Here is a 15789-nt window from a genome sequence, read left to right as displayed (position 1 = left end):
ACTACATTTTATTAGCCAAGAAATTCTCAGATTTCCAGTCATCTCACCTATAGGAGAGGTATGATTTCAAAAGCATTATCAATCTTTCCTTCCTCCAAATCCTTTTCCACTTCATGACCTAAAGTGCCTGAAATAAGTTCTACCATTGGATTTCCCTCATTTATATTAAGTAATAGGTAGTAAATTAATGGCTTGTCTGAAACTTTTCCCTGGATGAGTTTATCAACTCCCTCTCTCTGAGTCTACAAGTTGCAGAAGGAAGTAAAGGCTCAGAGTGGGTGTGTCAAGTGACACAGCACAGAAAGGCAGTGTGGCCCAGTGTGGGTGTCCCCACGGAGCAGTCCTTGGACCAGCAGCATCGCCCAAGGATGCTAACGTCATGTCCCTCTCCAGACCTACAGAATCAGAAACTCCCGGGGGGGTGGAGGGGGCAGCAATCTGTTTTAAGAAGCCTCCAGGTGACCCTGATGCCCCGGTGAAGTTGGAAACACTCCTTTACTGTCCACAATCCACAATTCCTGTGCTCCAAGTATAGACTGGGCTCCCGGCTTTGTCCCAGACTCATATATTTTATCTACTATTTACAGCAGTCCTTTGAGGTTGGGAAATCTGGTTGTATACACGTCCTGTCCAGGGATGGAAGGACAGCCCTGAGCTGAGCCAGTGGTTCAGACTTTTCTCCTAGGACCAAATAGATGTGATGAAGGATCTCCCATCGGCCGTGACTGTCATAACCTCTGTTTCCTAAAAATGTCACTTATTTTCTTTAAGGCCCTAAAGTATGAAAATATGAGCATACTGTCTGCCTGACCCTTGTACTGACTGACACCACATGTGATTAAGAGATGATTTAGTTAATTAATGCCCAGGATGCACTTAGCATAGTGCATATTCTGGACACATAATCCCCCCCATGCCTCAAATTTTTATTCTTAGGCTTCTTTTTCAGGCTACTTTTTCCTCCCTAAAAGGTCATTTCTCCAACAATTCCTTCCTGTGTAAACATGACCCGTGTTTTCAAGTGCAGCTCAATTTTACGTCCTCTAGAGCAGTCTTCAGTGCTCATGCTGGAAGGTTCACATCCTTCCCTCTGCATTTCCATAGCACTTCACCCTCACAACTCCACCAACCTCATCTTACCCTCGGAGAGCCCAGTACCCCACAGACAATCCAAATCATTTGTTCAGTGTAGAAACAAACATCACAGTGAAAAAAAGTATAGACATTCTAGAACTGTTTCTCTTATTCTTGTCACTATATACGGGATGTGACCGCTATGCAGACGTTCTAGCTCGTATTCTTTCTCCAGGTATATTCAAAGACTCTTCATGGAGAAAGTAGTCTCATCTCTAATGCTATGTATGTATGTATGTATTTTACTCTTCCTTGTCAAGTGCCTCCTATGAATAGTCTACAAAGGCAAATGGCAAATAGGTTCCACTTTGTGTGCCAGTCAAGCGCTCTGTTGTGCAGAGCTGAGTCCTTTGCCATCTAAACTTAACCAGAAAACTTCTCTGATCCTTGATGACATCCGCCGTGGACGAGGACTCCAGGGGCAGCTATTCACACGCCATGTGTTCGCTGGGCCTTGTCTGTAGTTGCCTCCACTTACTTTGATTTACTGCATCTTTACCAGCTTCTTTAACTACTCATCGTCAGGAATTTATTCATAAATACCCCAATGGGCACAGTAGCTGCCTACTATGTGCCAGCAGTTTCCTTAATGCTGGGTTAGGGGATTCTAGGCAGAAAAAGCCCCAGGAGTAAAGGCAGAGGCACAAAACAGCTCCAAGGGTTCCCATTGCCTGCTTAACCTTTGCCCACATTCATGCCTAGAAATACCTGCTCGTTCAGTCTTGGGAGCCTTCCTGATGTCTGAAGGTGGTACTGACCACCCGCACCGTGTCACTGCCCTGTGCTTCAGAAGATCCAGATCGTGCTGCCAACATAATTGTGCATGTTTGCTTGCCCATCTCTATCTACCACCTGGCCAACCCATCAGCGACGGGGACTGTGTCTTCATGTCCGTGCCCTGGGTCTCACTGTTTCCGGCAGATCCCACACTTAACGTGTTCTCCAATGAATGGGTAGATTGTTGGAGAGACAAGTGAGTAAAGAAATCTAAGTTTTGGCCAATGAAGGATGGTGTATCATGATTATACAATTCCAACTTAATCTATCAGTTTGCTTGAAAACAATAGAGCTGAAGTATTGTGAGTTGGGGAAAATGTGTGATTCTCATTTGCTATCGATGTACTAAATCTACCTTATTTCAACAACGGACATTCTAAGGGTTATCAGGAAAGTGAGTGGGTGGGAAAGCTGTTTCTGTCCACTCTTCGTACAATCCAAGAATGGCCCAGGTTGTAGACACACGCCATTAGGGCAGGGCCTTCCTCTGCAAAGCGGGGGGCACCGGTGCTGTTAGAGGCAGGACTTGATTTCAAGTAGCAGCTGAACCTCGGCGACGGCCCCTGGCTCTCTGTGCCAGGAGAGAGTCTCAGGGATTACAGAGAGCAATGGGCTCGGAGAGTGAGTCATTTCCTCCTTCTGGTTCTCTGCGGGGTTGGCCTGCAAGATGGATTTGGAATGGATTTGGAGTGACCTCTGATGTATTCTTACCCGCCACAAAGTAGCCTTAACAAATATCCCTGTGTCTAACCGGACGTGAGTTAAACTAAGAAATGACTCTGTGCTCGCCAGTAATGTAGGTCATCAAGCCAAGGGGCGGGGGCACAGCGGGTGAAGGTGCTTGTGTTGATTCACCAAAAGTGCCTCTTGGGGAGGGAGGAATGTCCGGGGGCACACCCTCGGATGAGGGGCAAGCTTAGCCCTTGGCCAGAGTTTCTTAGAACAGCTACTGGGGCCGTGTCACTTCGACTCCCTCACTAGCGGGACCCATGGGAAATGTGGGACCTTGCGGGAGAGTGGGACACACAGGTGCACGCACACAGGCTCGCACGCACGGACACCCCAGGGTGGGTGTGTTTTGTAAAGGGAATGCCTTCTCTGTCAGCACCTGACAAGTGCTGAACCTGAAAATTAGCAGGGTCAGCAGGGCTGAAGGTGTGCGGAGGCGGGGATGGAAAGCACCTGCCCCAACACATTTCCTTGGTGACAACGGGTCTTGGTGACAATGCACAGGCTTCCTAATCGGCTGAGCGTATCTGTGGGATAGGCACTGAGAGCCCACTGGGGAGAAAAAGCCAGAGGAAGAGAGGGAGCCAGCTCCAGTTTGCTAAAAGAGAGATTAAATTTCAGCCCCTGGAGGAAATCAAAAAGTGAAAACGAAAAGCGAGTAACACTAAACGCCAGGTTGATTTTTCACGCATATTTTGTTTTTTTTAAATGCGTCCCTGTCTTTTGACCACTCATGAATGACAGACATTGTGTTTCGACCGCACCCAGCCACCAGGATGCTGCCAGACACGGTGGGCGTCTCCCTGACCTTTCTTTCTGGACAGAGTGGTGACGGGAGAGGGAAGCCTGACCCTCCACCTTCTGTCTGATCCAGCACAGATGCACTTTCTCATTCCTGAGAACCAGACAAGCTTCCTGAGCCCTGGGTTGATGTTCTGTACCATCTTTGGTGCAGCTGTAATTTTTAACAGGGGGAGCCGACTTGAACCCCTCAAATCCTTACTCCAGAGCCCTCGAACTCCTGAGACTGGTGTGCATGCGTGTGTGCGTTTTTAAGGGGTTTTCAGCTGTGCTTCTGAGAAAGTGGCTCCAAAAACAGTTTAAAAAAAAAACAGAAAAGAAAAAGAGGGGAGGATGTTAGTGACACATCTCCCCTGAGTCCAACCACAAATTATTTCTGTAGCTTTCACATTTACAACAGCAAAAATAATATTATGCTATGCTCACCTACATATGTCTTTGAATTCCTCTTTCCTTTTCTGGGGTCGAATGATGGATACCATGCCCCTCTTTCTGCTTTGAACCATGGAAGAATTAACCCAGAATTAAAAGTATAAGATGATTGCGGGGCTGGGGATGGGGATGGTGGAGGGGGGTGAGGTCTGGAAGTCAGTTGCAACTAGTCTCAGAATTGCACATCCAACTTTAAATTTTTTTTCTCAAGACTTATATTTGGGGATTGGAAGGGAGCTGTTTTATGAATGGATATAGGCCTGACACATGAAACGCGTGGGATTTGTCTGAGGGCCTCGTCTGGGTCAGCTGCGACATCTGGCTCTTATGAATCTGGCATACTGTGATTCACGGATACGCAAATAGTAATCCCTGATAGCAGCCACTTGTGATGCCGACAGACAATGTCAAAGGCCAGGGAACCGCAGTGGCCGCCTTGGCTGAGCTGCTTGGGCCGCTGAGGCCCCTGCTGCTGTCAGGGAGAGTCACCAGGCTCCAGGGCTTGTGTCCCACTAGGACCCCAGGCAGCCAGCCCCGAGCCAGTGGCTGGACAGTTGACAGCCTGGCTGACTCCGAGCTTACTCCGCAGGAGAGCCAGGTTGAGGGCATGCGACTCTGATGGCAGACGGTCTGGATTTGAACCTGGCTCAGCCACACCTCCGCTGAGAATGTAACAAGTTATTTAACTTCTCTGAGTCTCAGTTTCTTCATCTGTTTACAAAAATATATCGAAAGGTAAAACTTCAAGTAATTAAAGGAGCTAACATCGACTGAAACTTCCTTTGGGCCAGGTGCTGTTCTAAGCATGATACAGAAGTTATTTCAGTTAAATTTTTAAAAATATGTGGTGTGTACATTTGCTAATGAGGAAACTAACCCACAGCCATACCAGTAGTGTTGGAGCTAGGATTCTCTGTGCTTTTTCTGAGAGTCTAGAGCCGTGATCCTTCACCAGGGGTAACTTTGCTCCCCAGGGGACATTTGACAATGCCTAGAGACATTTTTGGTTGTGACGACTGGGACAGGGGAGGGATATTACTGGTATTTACAGGGTTGAGTAAGGGACGTTGCTTAACATCCTACAATGTACAGGACAGTCCCCACAACCAAGAATTACCCAGCTCCAAATGTCAACAGTGCTGAGGTTGAGAAACCCCACCCCAGAGTCTGTCCTCTTAGCCACCACTAAGAGACATCTACACTAGATGTTGTCTCTCACTAGATAACATCTACAGGAGGGGTTTGGGAGGATAAAATGGGATGATGCATATAAAGCACTAAACACAATGGCTGGCACATAGTAAGTGTTCAATAAATCAAGCTGCCATTGTTGCTGCTGCAGCCACTACTAAGTTTTGCATCCCCAGCCTCTTGTCTCTGTTATCAGCAATGTCTCCAAGGCTACCTGGACCATCATTTCCCTTTACCAGAAGGGCCTGTGAGTTATAGTAAGAAAAGACAGATTTCCTTTTCCTTCCTAGGGCTTGCTGATGTTGGTGTCTTGCCACCAAATGCCTTCTGTGCTCGGATCTCCACGGGGACATGTGCCTGGGTTCACTGGGGACCTGCAGCTTGGGAGCTCTGTTGGAGGGTGGCTCTCACCTATGATTCTTGTGAAGATCACCTGGGACAGCTGGACTTGGTCCTCTCCAGTAATGGAGAAGGAGCAGTTTCATCCAAGAATGGGTAACGCCAGTTGTCTGAGGGGTTAAGAAACTGGTGTAAATGAAGAAAGTTTCATAAATTAAGACTCGTAAATGAAGGACACATGTCTTCCTGTTATGTGTCTCGCCCCTGCTCAATCCTACAACATCTCTGAAACTCTCTTTTCCTCTGGAAGTTGAGTGGGTCAGGAGAGAGTAAATAAAAAACTTGAGGGCTTCCCTTGTGGCGCAGTGGTTGAGAATCTGCCTGCCAATGCAGGGGACACGGGTTTGAGCCCTGGTCTGGGAAGATCCCACATGCCACGGAGCAACTAGGCCCATGAGCCACAACTACTGAGCCTGCGCGTCTGGAGCCTGTGCTCCGCAACAAGAAAGGCCACAATAGTGAGAGGCCCGCGCACCGCGATGAAGAGTGGCCCCCGCTTGCCGCAACTAGAGAAAGCCCTCGCACAGAAACGAAGACCCAACACAGCCAAAAATAAATAAATAAATAAATAAAATTTAAAAAACAAACAAAAAAACACAGTTAAAAAAAAAAACTCGAAGGATCAGCAAACACTGTACAATAAAAGATAATTTGAGGGGAACAATGATTTGAATTTCCTCTTCTTTGTACCTCCTTTCAGTCAGGAGAGCAATTCCGAGCCCCAAGTGAACATTTGTCTTTCCTGAGAGCTGCCCGAGAACCTGTGGCTAAAGTGTGCTTTGTGCCGCCGGCGGCCGGCAGCAAGGCCAGCTGACGCCCCGTCCCAGGCTCTGCAGGGCTCCTCCATCGGCCACTCCACAGGGTCAGAAATGGGGAGCTGTAGGCCGAGAAGCTTAGAGCAGTAGGTAATAACCACAACTCCGCAACTATAGTGCCTCTAGTGACTGTCTGCCACGTGCTTGGCACTCTTCCAGCCGCATAACATGTATTAACTAATTTAACCTTCATAACAACCAGACGAGAGGTTCTATTTTTAGCCCCATTTTAGATCTGGGGAAACCAGGGCACAGAGAGGCTAGGCAATTTGCCCGCAGCACAAAGACAGGAGGTCACAAAGAGCTGGGAAGTCAGCCCAGGCAGTGCCAGAGGCCACATTCTCCACCACTAGGATGAACTGCTTCCACCTAGAAGGGGTCAGAGGTCATCTAGCAAAGGTGGGCAAAGGTCCCAAAGCTCAGCAGATCAAGGAGGTCAAGAGACAAAACTAGCAACCGAAACACACGCTTAAGTCACCTGTATTTTTATGAGCTTTTTTATATTTCCTATGAGGGGCAGAAATTGGTGAGTGGGTACATCTAGCCATGGGTGAAGGAGACTTACACAAGTGTGGTTTCAGATGGGAGGAGAACCAACCAGAAGCTGTCATCCTGACTGGGGTACGGGGAGGGGATCTGGGGTTACAGAGAAGGTCTGAAGTGTCGATCTATAGCTGTGGACTACATCTCACCCTAGCCAGGTATTTAGAAACGCACACCTTCCACGAACCACTCGACACATTTTCTAAGTGCCTGCTGTGTACCCAGGGAACCAGGCAGCACGCATGGGTATACCAACACACAGGCATCACGACTGCTACAGGAAGCACTGACCACATACTCTCTGAAAATAAAGGCCAGCCTGTTCAGAGAGATGTTTTTAAATACAGAGTTGCTCTATAATTCTGTCATATGTTAGAAATGCTTAATCTACATTTTAAAGGATCCAAGGATTTGTAGAGACTGAGTTTGGTAGAGAAACTGAGTTGAATCGATATCCCTGCAAAATCCCTTGCGCACGAGTGAGGCGCCGGAGTTCTAGCCATCTCTGAATATCACTTCTCATGCCTCTTAACTGTAAATAAAGGATTCCTGACCATTCGATTACATCATCTGTCACCTGAAAATGCTGGTATCAGTCATCTACCAACCTGCTATCCAACAGCCAGGAAAGGGGGGGAGGGAGCTTTGTAAATGCATTGATGTTCCTAGGATCATCAATGTGTACTGGTCTTTAAAATTCTTACTTTTCTACACTGGAAAGAATCTGAGTCCTTCCGCGTTCTTGGGGCACATATATCTGGCCGTGCGCGTGTGTCTTCGACAGAGACGGGTTTAGGATGAGACGAGAGACTAGAGTGATGCTCTGTGCTCAGTGCGTTTCCCGGGAATTCACGTGGCTTTGCCTTCACGCAGCCTCCCAAGCTTTCCTCATCCCTTTTGCAACTAAAGGCCATGCAGTTGCAGAACAAACGCCAAGATTACTGTGATGATCTGTGTGGCTACAGTCACGGCCATTCGCCTAACAGCCTTCTACCAATGCCCAAACTCTCCTCTGCTGTCTTCTTTCTCAACGTGTCACAGCAGCTGCCTGGGGAGAACCACCATTTTGCCACACCTAGTGGACATGTCCCAATCCCTGCCTGCAGGATACCCACACTGCTCGACACAACTGTCCACTCACCCGTCCTTAATCCTTGCTCTGTCGTCGACTTCCGTGATTTTACTCACCTCTCCGACGGGGCATTCTTCTGCTTTCCAGCAGGGATTTCTCCTTTCAGCTTCAGACTCCTCGACATATACGAGGGCTGGCTGCATATATATATACTTGGAATTCCCGCGGTAATCTCAAAGGTAATTTGTCCCACACTTAATTCATTCTATTTCCACCCCGGATCTGTTCCAGTCCATGAGTTCTGTATCTCCATGAACATCAATGCCACCTTCCTAACAATCTGCTCAGATAAAAGGGAGTGAACGGAGACTCCACACTTTCCTTATCCCCCCCCAATCCATGGAACTACCAAGTCCTACAAATTTACCTTTGAATATATCTTGACTCCATTCCCTTCCCACAATCATTTTCTTGTTTAGGTCATTGTCATTTCACTCTTGCACAACTGTGACAGTGCCCTTTCCTACTCTTCCTGCACCCAGCATTTATCCCTTTGAAATCATCTTCACCATGGTCAGTTACATCTGGGCTACATGTGGTCTTGAGGTCAAAGGCCCTTTCATTCTAGATTCCAAAAAAGGTTGCTATTGTTTAAAGTAAAGCAAGATCACAGCATAGACTGGTACTGGCATAAAAAACAGACACGTAGATCAATGGAACAGAACAGAGAGCCCAGAAATAAACCCATGAATATATGGCCAATTAATTTACAACAAAGGAGCCAAGTATATAATGGGAAAAAGACATTCTTTTCAATAAATGGTGTTAGGGAAACTGGACAGTCACGTGCAAAAGACTGAAACTGGATCACTATCTTACACCATATACAAAAATTAACTCAAAATGTATGAAAGACTTGAATGTAAGATTTGAAACCATAGAACTTCTAGAAGAAAACATAGGCAATATGGCCTTGGCAATGATTTTTTTTTTTAAATCTGACACCAAAAGTGAAAGCAATAAAAGCAAAAATAAATAAGTGGGACTACATCATATTAAAAAGCTTCTGCACAACAAAGGAAACCATCAACAAAATGAAAATGCAACTTACTGAGTGGGAGAAAATTTTTTCAAAAGATTTACATGTTAAGGGGCTAATACCCAAAATATATAAATAACTCATACAACTCAGTAGCAAAAAGAAGGAAAAAAATCCAATTAAAAAATAGAAGATTGGAATAGACATTTTTCAGAAAAAGACATACAGATGGCCAACAGGTACATGAAAATATGCTCAACATCATCAGTCACCTGGAATGCAAATCAAAACCACAATGAGATATTACCTTATACTGGTTAGAATGACTATTATCAAAAAGACAAGAATTAACAAATGTTGCTTAGGATGTGGAGAAAAGGAAGCCATTATGCACTGTTGGTGGGAATGTAAAACAGTAGTCGCTGTCAAAAACAGTATTAAGATTCCTCAAAAAATTGAAAATAGATCTACCATATGACCTAGCAATTTCACTTTGGGTATTTATCCGAAAAAAAATGAAAACACTAACTTGAAAAGACAAAATGCACCCCCGTGTTTATTGCAGCATTATTTACAATAGCCAAGATATAGAAACAACCTAAGTATCCATTGACAAATGAATGGATAAAGAAAATGTGTGTGTGTGTGTGTGTGTGTGTATATATATATATATATATATGTATATATATACACACACACACACACACACACACAGTAGAATATTATTCATCCATAAAAAGGAATGAAATCTTGCCATTTGTGACAATGTGGATGGACCTTGAGCCCATTATGCTAAGTGAAGATAAGTCAGACAGAGAAAGACAAATACCGTGTGCTCTTTGTTATGTCTGGAATCTTAAAAAAAAAAAAATGAACAAACCTTAAAAAACAAACAAAAAAATAAATAAAAATAAAAAAATAAAAAACAAACAAACAAACAAAGAAACACACAAAAGCCAAGCTCACAGGTACGGAGAACAGATCGGTGGTTGCCAGAGGTGGGGGGCAGGGTCAGAGAAATAGGTGAAGGGGGCATAAAAGAAAAGACACAATCTATGCCATTCATTCGGTTAACTGCAAAGTACCATTTCAAGGAAGTGCTGCTCAGCATTTCCTAGCTAAAAAAATTATTTTTTTAAATTAAAAATTAAGTAAAGCATGGTTACAACATAGGATCTGAGGTTGTTACTTTGGATATCTGTGCATCTTTATGCGTGTGTGAGTGCACACATATGCACATAGACGCATGTATTCCCCACCTTCCCCAACTACACAAGAGTTAAAGTGTCAGTTTGCAAGTTTCTAGAAGCATTTGGTGTTTTTTTTTTTTTTCTTTTTTGGAGGGGGTACTCTATGGTAGAAATTGAGAAAATCAGACAGGCAGTTACATGGAAATTAAATTAAAGTTAAATTACATTAAATTAAAATGTAAGCTCCTTTAAGACAGCTGTTCATGATCCCTTGTTATGCCTCAGAACACTTAGCAAAGTACCTTGTTTAATGTGATTGGGTTCAGACCCAGGAAAGAGGGAACTTGCATTAATCAAAAGCAGATGAGGGCGGTTGAACCTCTCTACAGGTTAAAATATGCCAGTTGTCAAGGAGAAAATGGAGTGGATTTCAGAAGCAAAATATTTGTGTGTGATGAGTTGAAGTATGGGGAGTTTTGATTTTTCTGATTTTTTTTTTTTTTTTTTTGGAATGGAAAGAAAGAAGCCCAAAGGAGCCAAGAAGATGCTAATGGATGAAATGCTTTGCACATATGGGATGGAAAATTGTGCTCGATTAAGTCAAAAAGCAGCTTCTGAAGAATGTATTATGGCTGCGGCTTCACAGGTGCCTGACCCGCCGGCCCTGCTACATCACTGCTCCATGTGTGTGACCCTGGTCCTCCACTCCAGCCGCCATGTGGGAAGATCATATTCAGGGAGGCAGAAGCTTCTAGAACTGCTTGGAACCGCTGCTGGGGCCAAAGAAGATCCCCTGCTTCTCACCCTTTTATCCACGCACAGGGGCATTAAAGAACTAAACCGTTCTCATCTCAACTTCCTCCCAGCCTCACTCTTTTGGCCCATCTTCCTCTGAAGAGCAGCTGCTTTTCAGCTGATGTTTAAGCTCACACACCCTGAGTTCAATTACCCGACTTCTTTACAAAGGAACGTGCTCCTTTTCTCCGGTTTGTTTTAATGTCTCCTAAATATCGTTCCTACAGGGGTGCCTCACTTTACACGTTTTTAATCCTCCTCAGGAACATATGGTCTATGCACTGCGGTATAAATCCAATATTTGCAGATTGAATCAGGGTTGAAATTCACCAAGAAAGGATACCATTTAAACAGACCATGTGGGGAATCCTTTTTAATTTTTTTTTTTTACTTTTTTTTTTTCTTTTCTTTCTTTCTTTGTGGTTTCTTTTCCCCCTGAAGCAAAGAATCCTTTGATAATGCAAATGTTGATTCTCTTCACTCTTTTTCCAGAAAACTACACTCTTTTTTTTTTTACAAGCTTAGCAGATTTTGATTGATGTGCATTGGGATTTCTCAAAATGGGACACCCGTGTTCACAGGCAAGCAGCAACTCTTAGGCCTGGGGCTAGCTAGCTTCATGGGTCTCTTCTTCCCATCTTGTTCTTAACTCTTTAAAAAGTGGTGACTGGGTAGGAATGTAATATTTAATAAATATATTTGAGAAAAGAATGTATATATATGTATAACTGAATCACTTTACACAACATTAATCACATCAACACAACATTGTAAATCAACTATACTTCAATTAAAAATTAAATTAAAAGGAATGAATTCCTTCAATTAAAAAGGAAAATTTGGGGGGCTTCCCTGGTGGCGCAGTGGTTGAGGATCTGCCTGCTAATGCAGAGGAGACGGGTTTGAGCCCTGGTCTGGGAAGATCCCACATGCCGCAGAGCAACTAGGCCCGTGAGCCACGACTACTGAGCCTGCGCGTCTGGAGCCTGTGCTCCGCAACGGGAGAGCCCGCGATAGTGAGAGGCCTGCGCACCGCGATGAAGAGTGGCCCCCACTTGCCACAACTAGAGAAAGCCCTCGCACAGAAACGAAGACTCAACACAGCCAAAAGTAAATAAATAAAAGAGTATAAGTGAAGGCTTTAAGAATTAATCATTTAAAAAAAAAAAAAAAGAAAAATTTGCATTCATAGATCCAAAGGAATGCCATCCCTTCCGAGTCATCATGTTGAGACAACCTAAAACGTTCTGGCAGGGTACTTTGGGAGTTGTTTCTAGTTCCAGTTTGGAAACGACACTAGAAGGACAGCCTACCAAACCTATAGTCACAGCGCACCAGTTCCAGGGACAGCTAGGGTCCTGCTGTGTCCTCGGGCCTGGTCGTCAGAAAAGCCGATCTTCAATGATGGGACCAACGACACCTTCCCTCACACCAGTCCCCTTGTCTCTGCCTTTCCTCTACTTGAGAGGTATCAGCAGCTAAACTTAAATAGCAATAGTACCTGTTAGACGCCAGGCACCATTCTCACCACTTTACACAATTTCACGTGCACAGTAAGTGGATGCAGAAGGTGCATGGTCGGCGTCTCCACTCTGCACAAAGGGAAGCTCGGGCACGGAGGGGTTCAGGCCACGCGGGGGCGGAGCTGGGACTCCAGGCTCCCCCAGCACACAGCCTGGCCCGGGGTGGGAGGACGCCCTGTCCGACCCCACCCCGGACCGCGAGCCGTGTCAGTTTGTCAGCGTCCTGTCACAACGACAACAGCCTACGTTTACTTTGCACTTAGCAGATGTGAGGCTTCGCTGCCTTACTGTATTTAGTCCTTACAATACTACTTACAATCCTTGCAGTTATCAACATTTGCACGTGAGGAAGCCAGGTCCGTAACCCGCTCAAGGTCACAGAGCTGTCTTGTTGAGAGGGAGGGGTTCTACCCACAGACGTTCCCCACTGTGGTGCGTATGGCTACGCTGAACAGAAAGAAAGAATCGAGTCGCCATTAACAGATTCCAGAGCAGTGGCATGGGTGAGAGGTATTCGAGGATGGGGTTAGAAGTCCACGACACTTTATCAGGCAAATCCGACGCTTCTTATTGGATCCACCCCCTCCCCTCGCACACACATACACATGCATGTGCACCCATGCACACCTGTGTTCCGGCACACGCACATACACACGCGCACATGTACCAGAACGACCTGCTTCGTGAAATAAGACTGTCCATTATAAAATGCAGGACCCTTACAGCAAGCTAGAATAAGCTGAGCGAACTTCCACGCCCAGGAAGAATCTGCTAGGCTTCCCTCCCTTCGTGAGGCGGTGCTTGGCTGGCTCGGTTGGGAGCTGGGTGGGATCTCAGGGCTCACACCTGCTGCTGGGGGGAGAAGCGGCTTGTTCAAGTGCAGCTGGAGGGAAGGCGCTGCTCCCTGCCTTCGAGCACCTCAGGAATCCCCTCCAGTGACCAAGAGCCACGTCAGTCCCCAGGGGAGTGCCGCTGCTCCTCACGTCCTCCTGTGTCCTCTAAGCCGGCAGGGGGGGGGTCTCCCTCCTCCCACGTGCCAGGACCCTGAGCCTCACGGTCTGCTTCCGTTTGAGCTTCTCGCTCACCCCCTCAGCCCTCTGGTCGCTGCCCTGTGCCCTTGTCTGCACTCTGCTGCCCTGGGTCAGACCCCGCCTTGACTGACCCCGGCAGGAGTCTCCCCGCGCTTTTGCCATTTTAGTCTTCCCAACTGCCTGCTCCTACAGTTTTTCAAAATATGAATTTATTTAGGTTATTTTCTTAGAAACTTACCAAGGCTTCCCATTCCTTATAAGAACACATCCCAATGCCTTGGTTTGTCACGTGGGGTCTTTTCTAATCTATTCCAAACTTAAATCCCCTGCTCACCCTAGCTCACTTTCCTGCCTCCATGCACCCAACTCTCTTGTTCCCTGGGTGACTTAATTAACTTCGAACATACTGAGAACTTTGATTCCTTCGTCACTATGCCCATGTGTTTTCCGCGGCCTCCAGTTTCTCTTCTACTCTTGAGTTCATTTGTCCGAGGCATGGCTTACACATGCTTCTTCTCTGGGGCCTTCCCGGTACCTCCACCCAGACACCATCACAGGAAATCCCTTTCAGATACAAGGAGCAGCACAATAGCAACATGTATATTTCACTGGGCGTGGCCAGGGCCCGTTCTAAACACTTCATGCCCATCAACTCCTTTAATCCTCTCAACTGTGCTATCCTCATCTTATAAATGAGGAAACTGAGGCACGGGCAGGTCATGGACCTCGAGTCACACGTGTGGAACGCGGCAGAGCCGAGAGCTGAAGCCAAGCAGACCGATTCTGATTCAACCTCTTTTTTAAAGTGCTTACCCCTGGGACTTCCCTGGTGGTCCAATGTTTAAGACTCCGTACTTCCCCTGCAGGGGGCACGGGTTTGATCCCCGGTCAGGGAAATAAGATCCCACATGCCGTATGGCCTAAAAAAAAAAAAAAAAAGTTCTTACCCCAGTATCAGGCAGTATGAAGTCTGAGGAGGGCAGGAAATGGTCCACATTAAATTTTGTATCTCGGAGCTCCTCATACGCGGCGCCTGGGTGCCTGCTTATGACCGAGGGAAGACGTGCTGATGCGTAACACAAATTTAGGAAACAATGAAGAAAGCTTTCTTGATGAGTCAGATCATTCCAGTTCCTGCTGCCTCGGGATGGCAGTGAAAAACCAGAGCGGGAAACATGTTCTTGATGATAGCTTCTGTCTGACATTTACTTTAAACCAAAGAATGCTGATGGAAGAAACGATGACTCTTGGAATCTCTATCAAAACAGACCTAAGAGTCACCCCGAGCTACATGGGGTATCTTTAAGCCTCATTCCTCAACTTCAACGTAGACTTCACTCTCAAAGCCCTGCACGAACCAAGCGACTCATCAGTTTTCCCTGCATGCAGCGCGTTCACCTTGGCATTTCCAGGTGGCCAGGGTCAAGGCAGAAGCTCCGAGGTTCACCTGGGCCTTCCTGGGAGGTGATAGCCTGCGCTACGCTGCGTAGGCGGGCTCTGTGTGGAGCTGAAGTGACGCTGGGCCCCAAGGGGAATTCATCAGTCTTCACTTCGCTGCATAGAGATAATCAAGCCAGAATATTAATATTGCGGTAATTGCTTCCCCCCTTCATGTTTACGGAGAGAGAGAAACAGCTGGGGCGGCTGACATCTGAAACAGGAGCTGCGGATCGTTACTTGCGCGGCAGATGGGCTTGGGTCATGAATAAGCAGCAAATGTGAAAAAGAGATTCACAGGGTTGAGCCAGGCTTGCTTCGTGCAAAACCGGTTAACCCTTGCTGCTTGCCACTGCTCCAAGCTTTGGGTCACCGGGCTGCTGCTTCTCACGGTCAGAGATCTGATAGCACCGGGTGTGACAAGCCCTGGAGCAAAACTGCGCTGGGGAGAGTGCACGAGAAGAGCCAACGCGTGCTTGAGAAGTGAGTTCAAGACAAACACAGACCCTACCATGCATGGCTGGAAAGGAAGCCGGAGGCCTGTATTCAAGCTCCTGGCAGGTGCGTAAATCCACACCTCCCAGGTGGGGCAGCCTCGTGAGGAACAGGGAGTTCGTCAGATGGGGATCCTGGACATGATGTGATTTGAGGGACGTCAGAACGTTCCCGTTTTCCACAATACGTCCCCGGCTAACTTCTCACTTATACTTGCAATTTTATACTTGGGAAAGTATTCCTTCACGTTATATAACCGAATGAAGCTCATTAAAATGCAATGTCCTTGAAAGGGGTGACATGTTGAAACTTATCAGCGTTGAATGTTAGCATATGTAGATTAGTTCGTCAGATCCTTTTCAGACTTCATCGTTCCCAGCACTCAG

This window comes from Balaenoptera borealis (assembly GCF_965194805.1).
Source record: "Balaenoptera borealis genome assembly, chromosome: 7".
Lineage (NCBI taxonomy): Eukaryota > Metazoa > Chordata > Mammalia > Artiodactyla > Balaenopteridae > Balaenoptera > Balaenoptera borealis.
The sequence above is the reverse complement of the archived record's forward strand: the minus strand, read 5'-3'. Positions refer to the sequence as shown.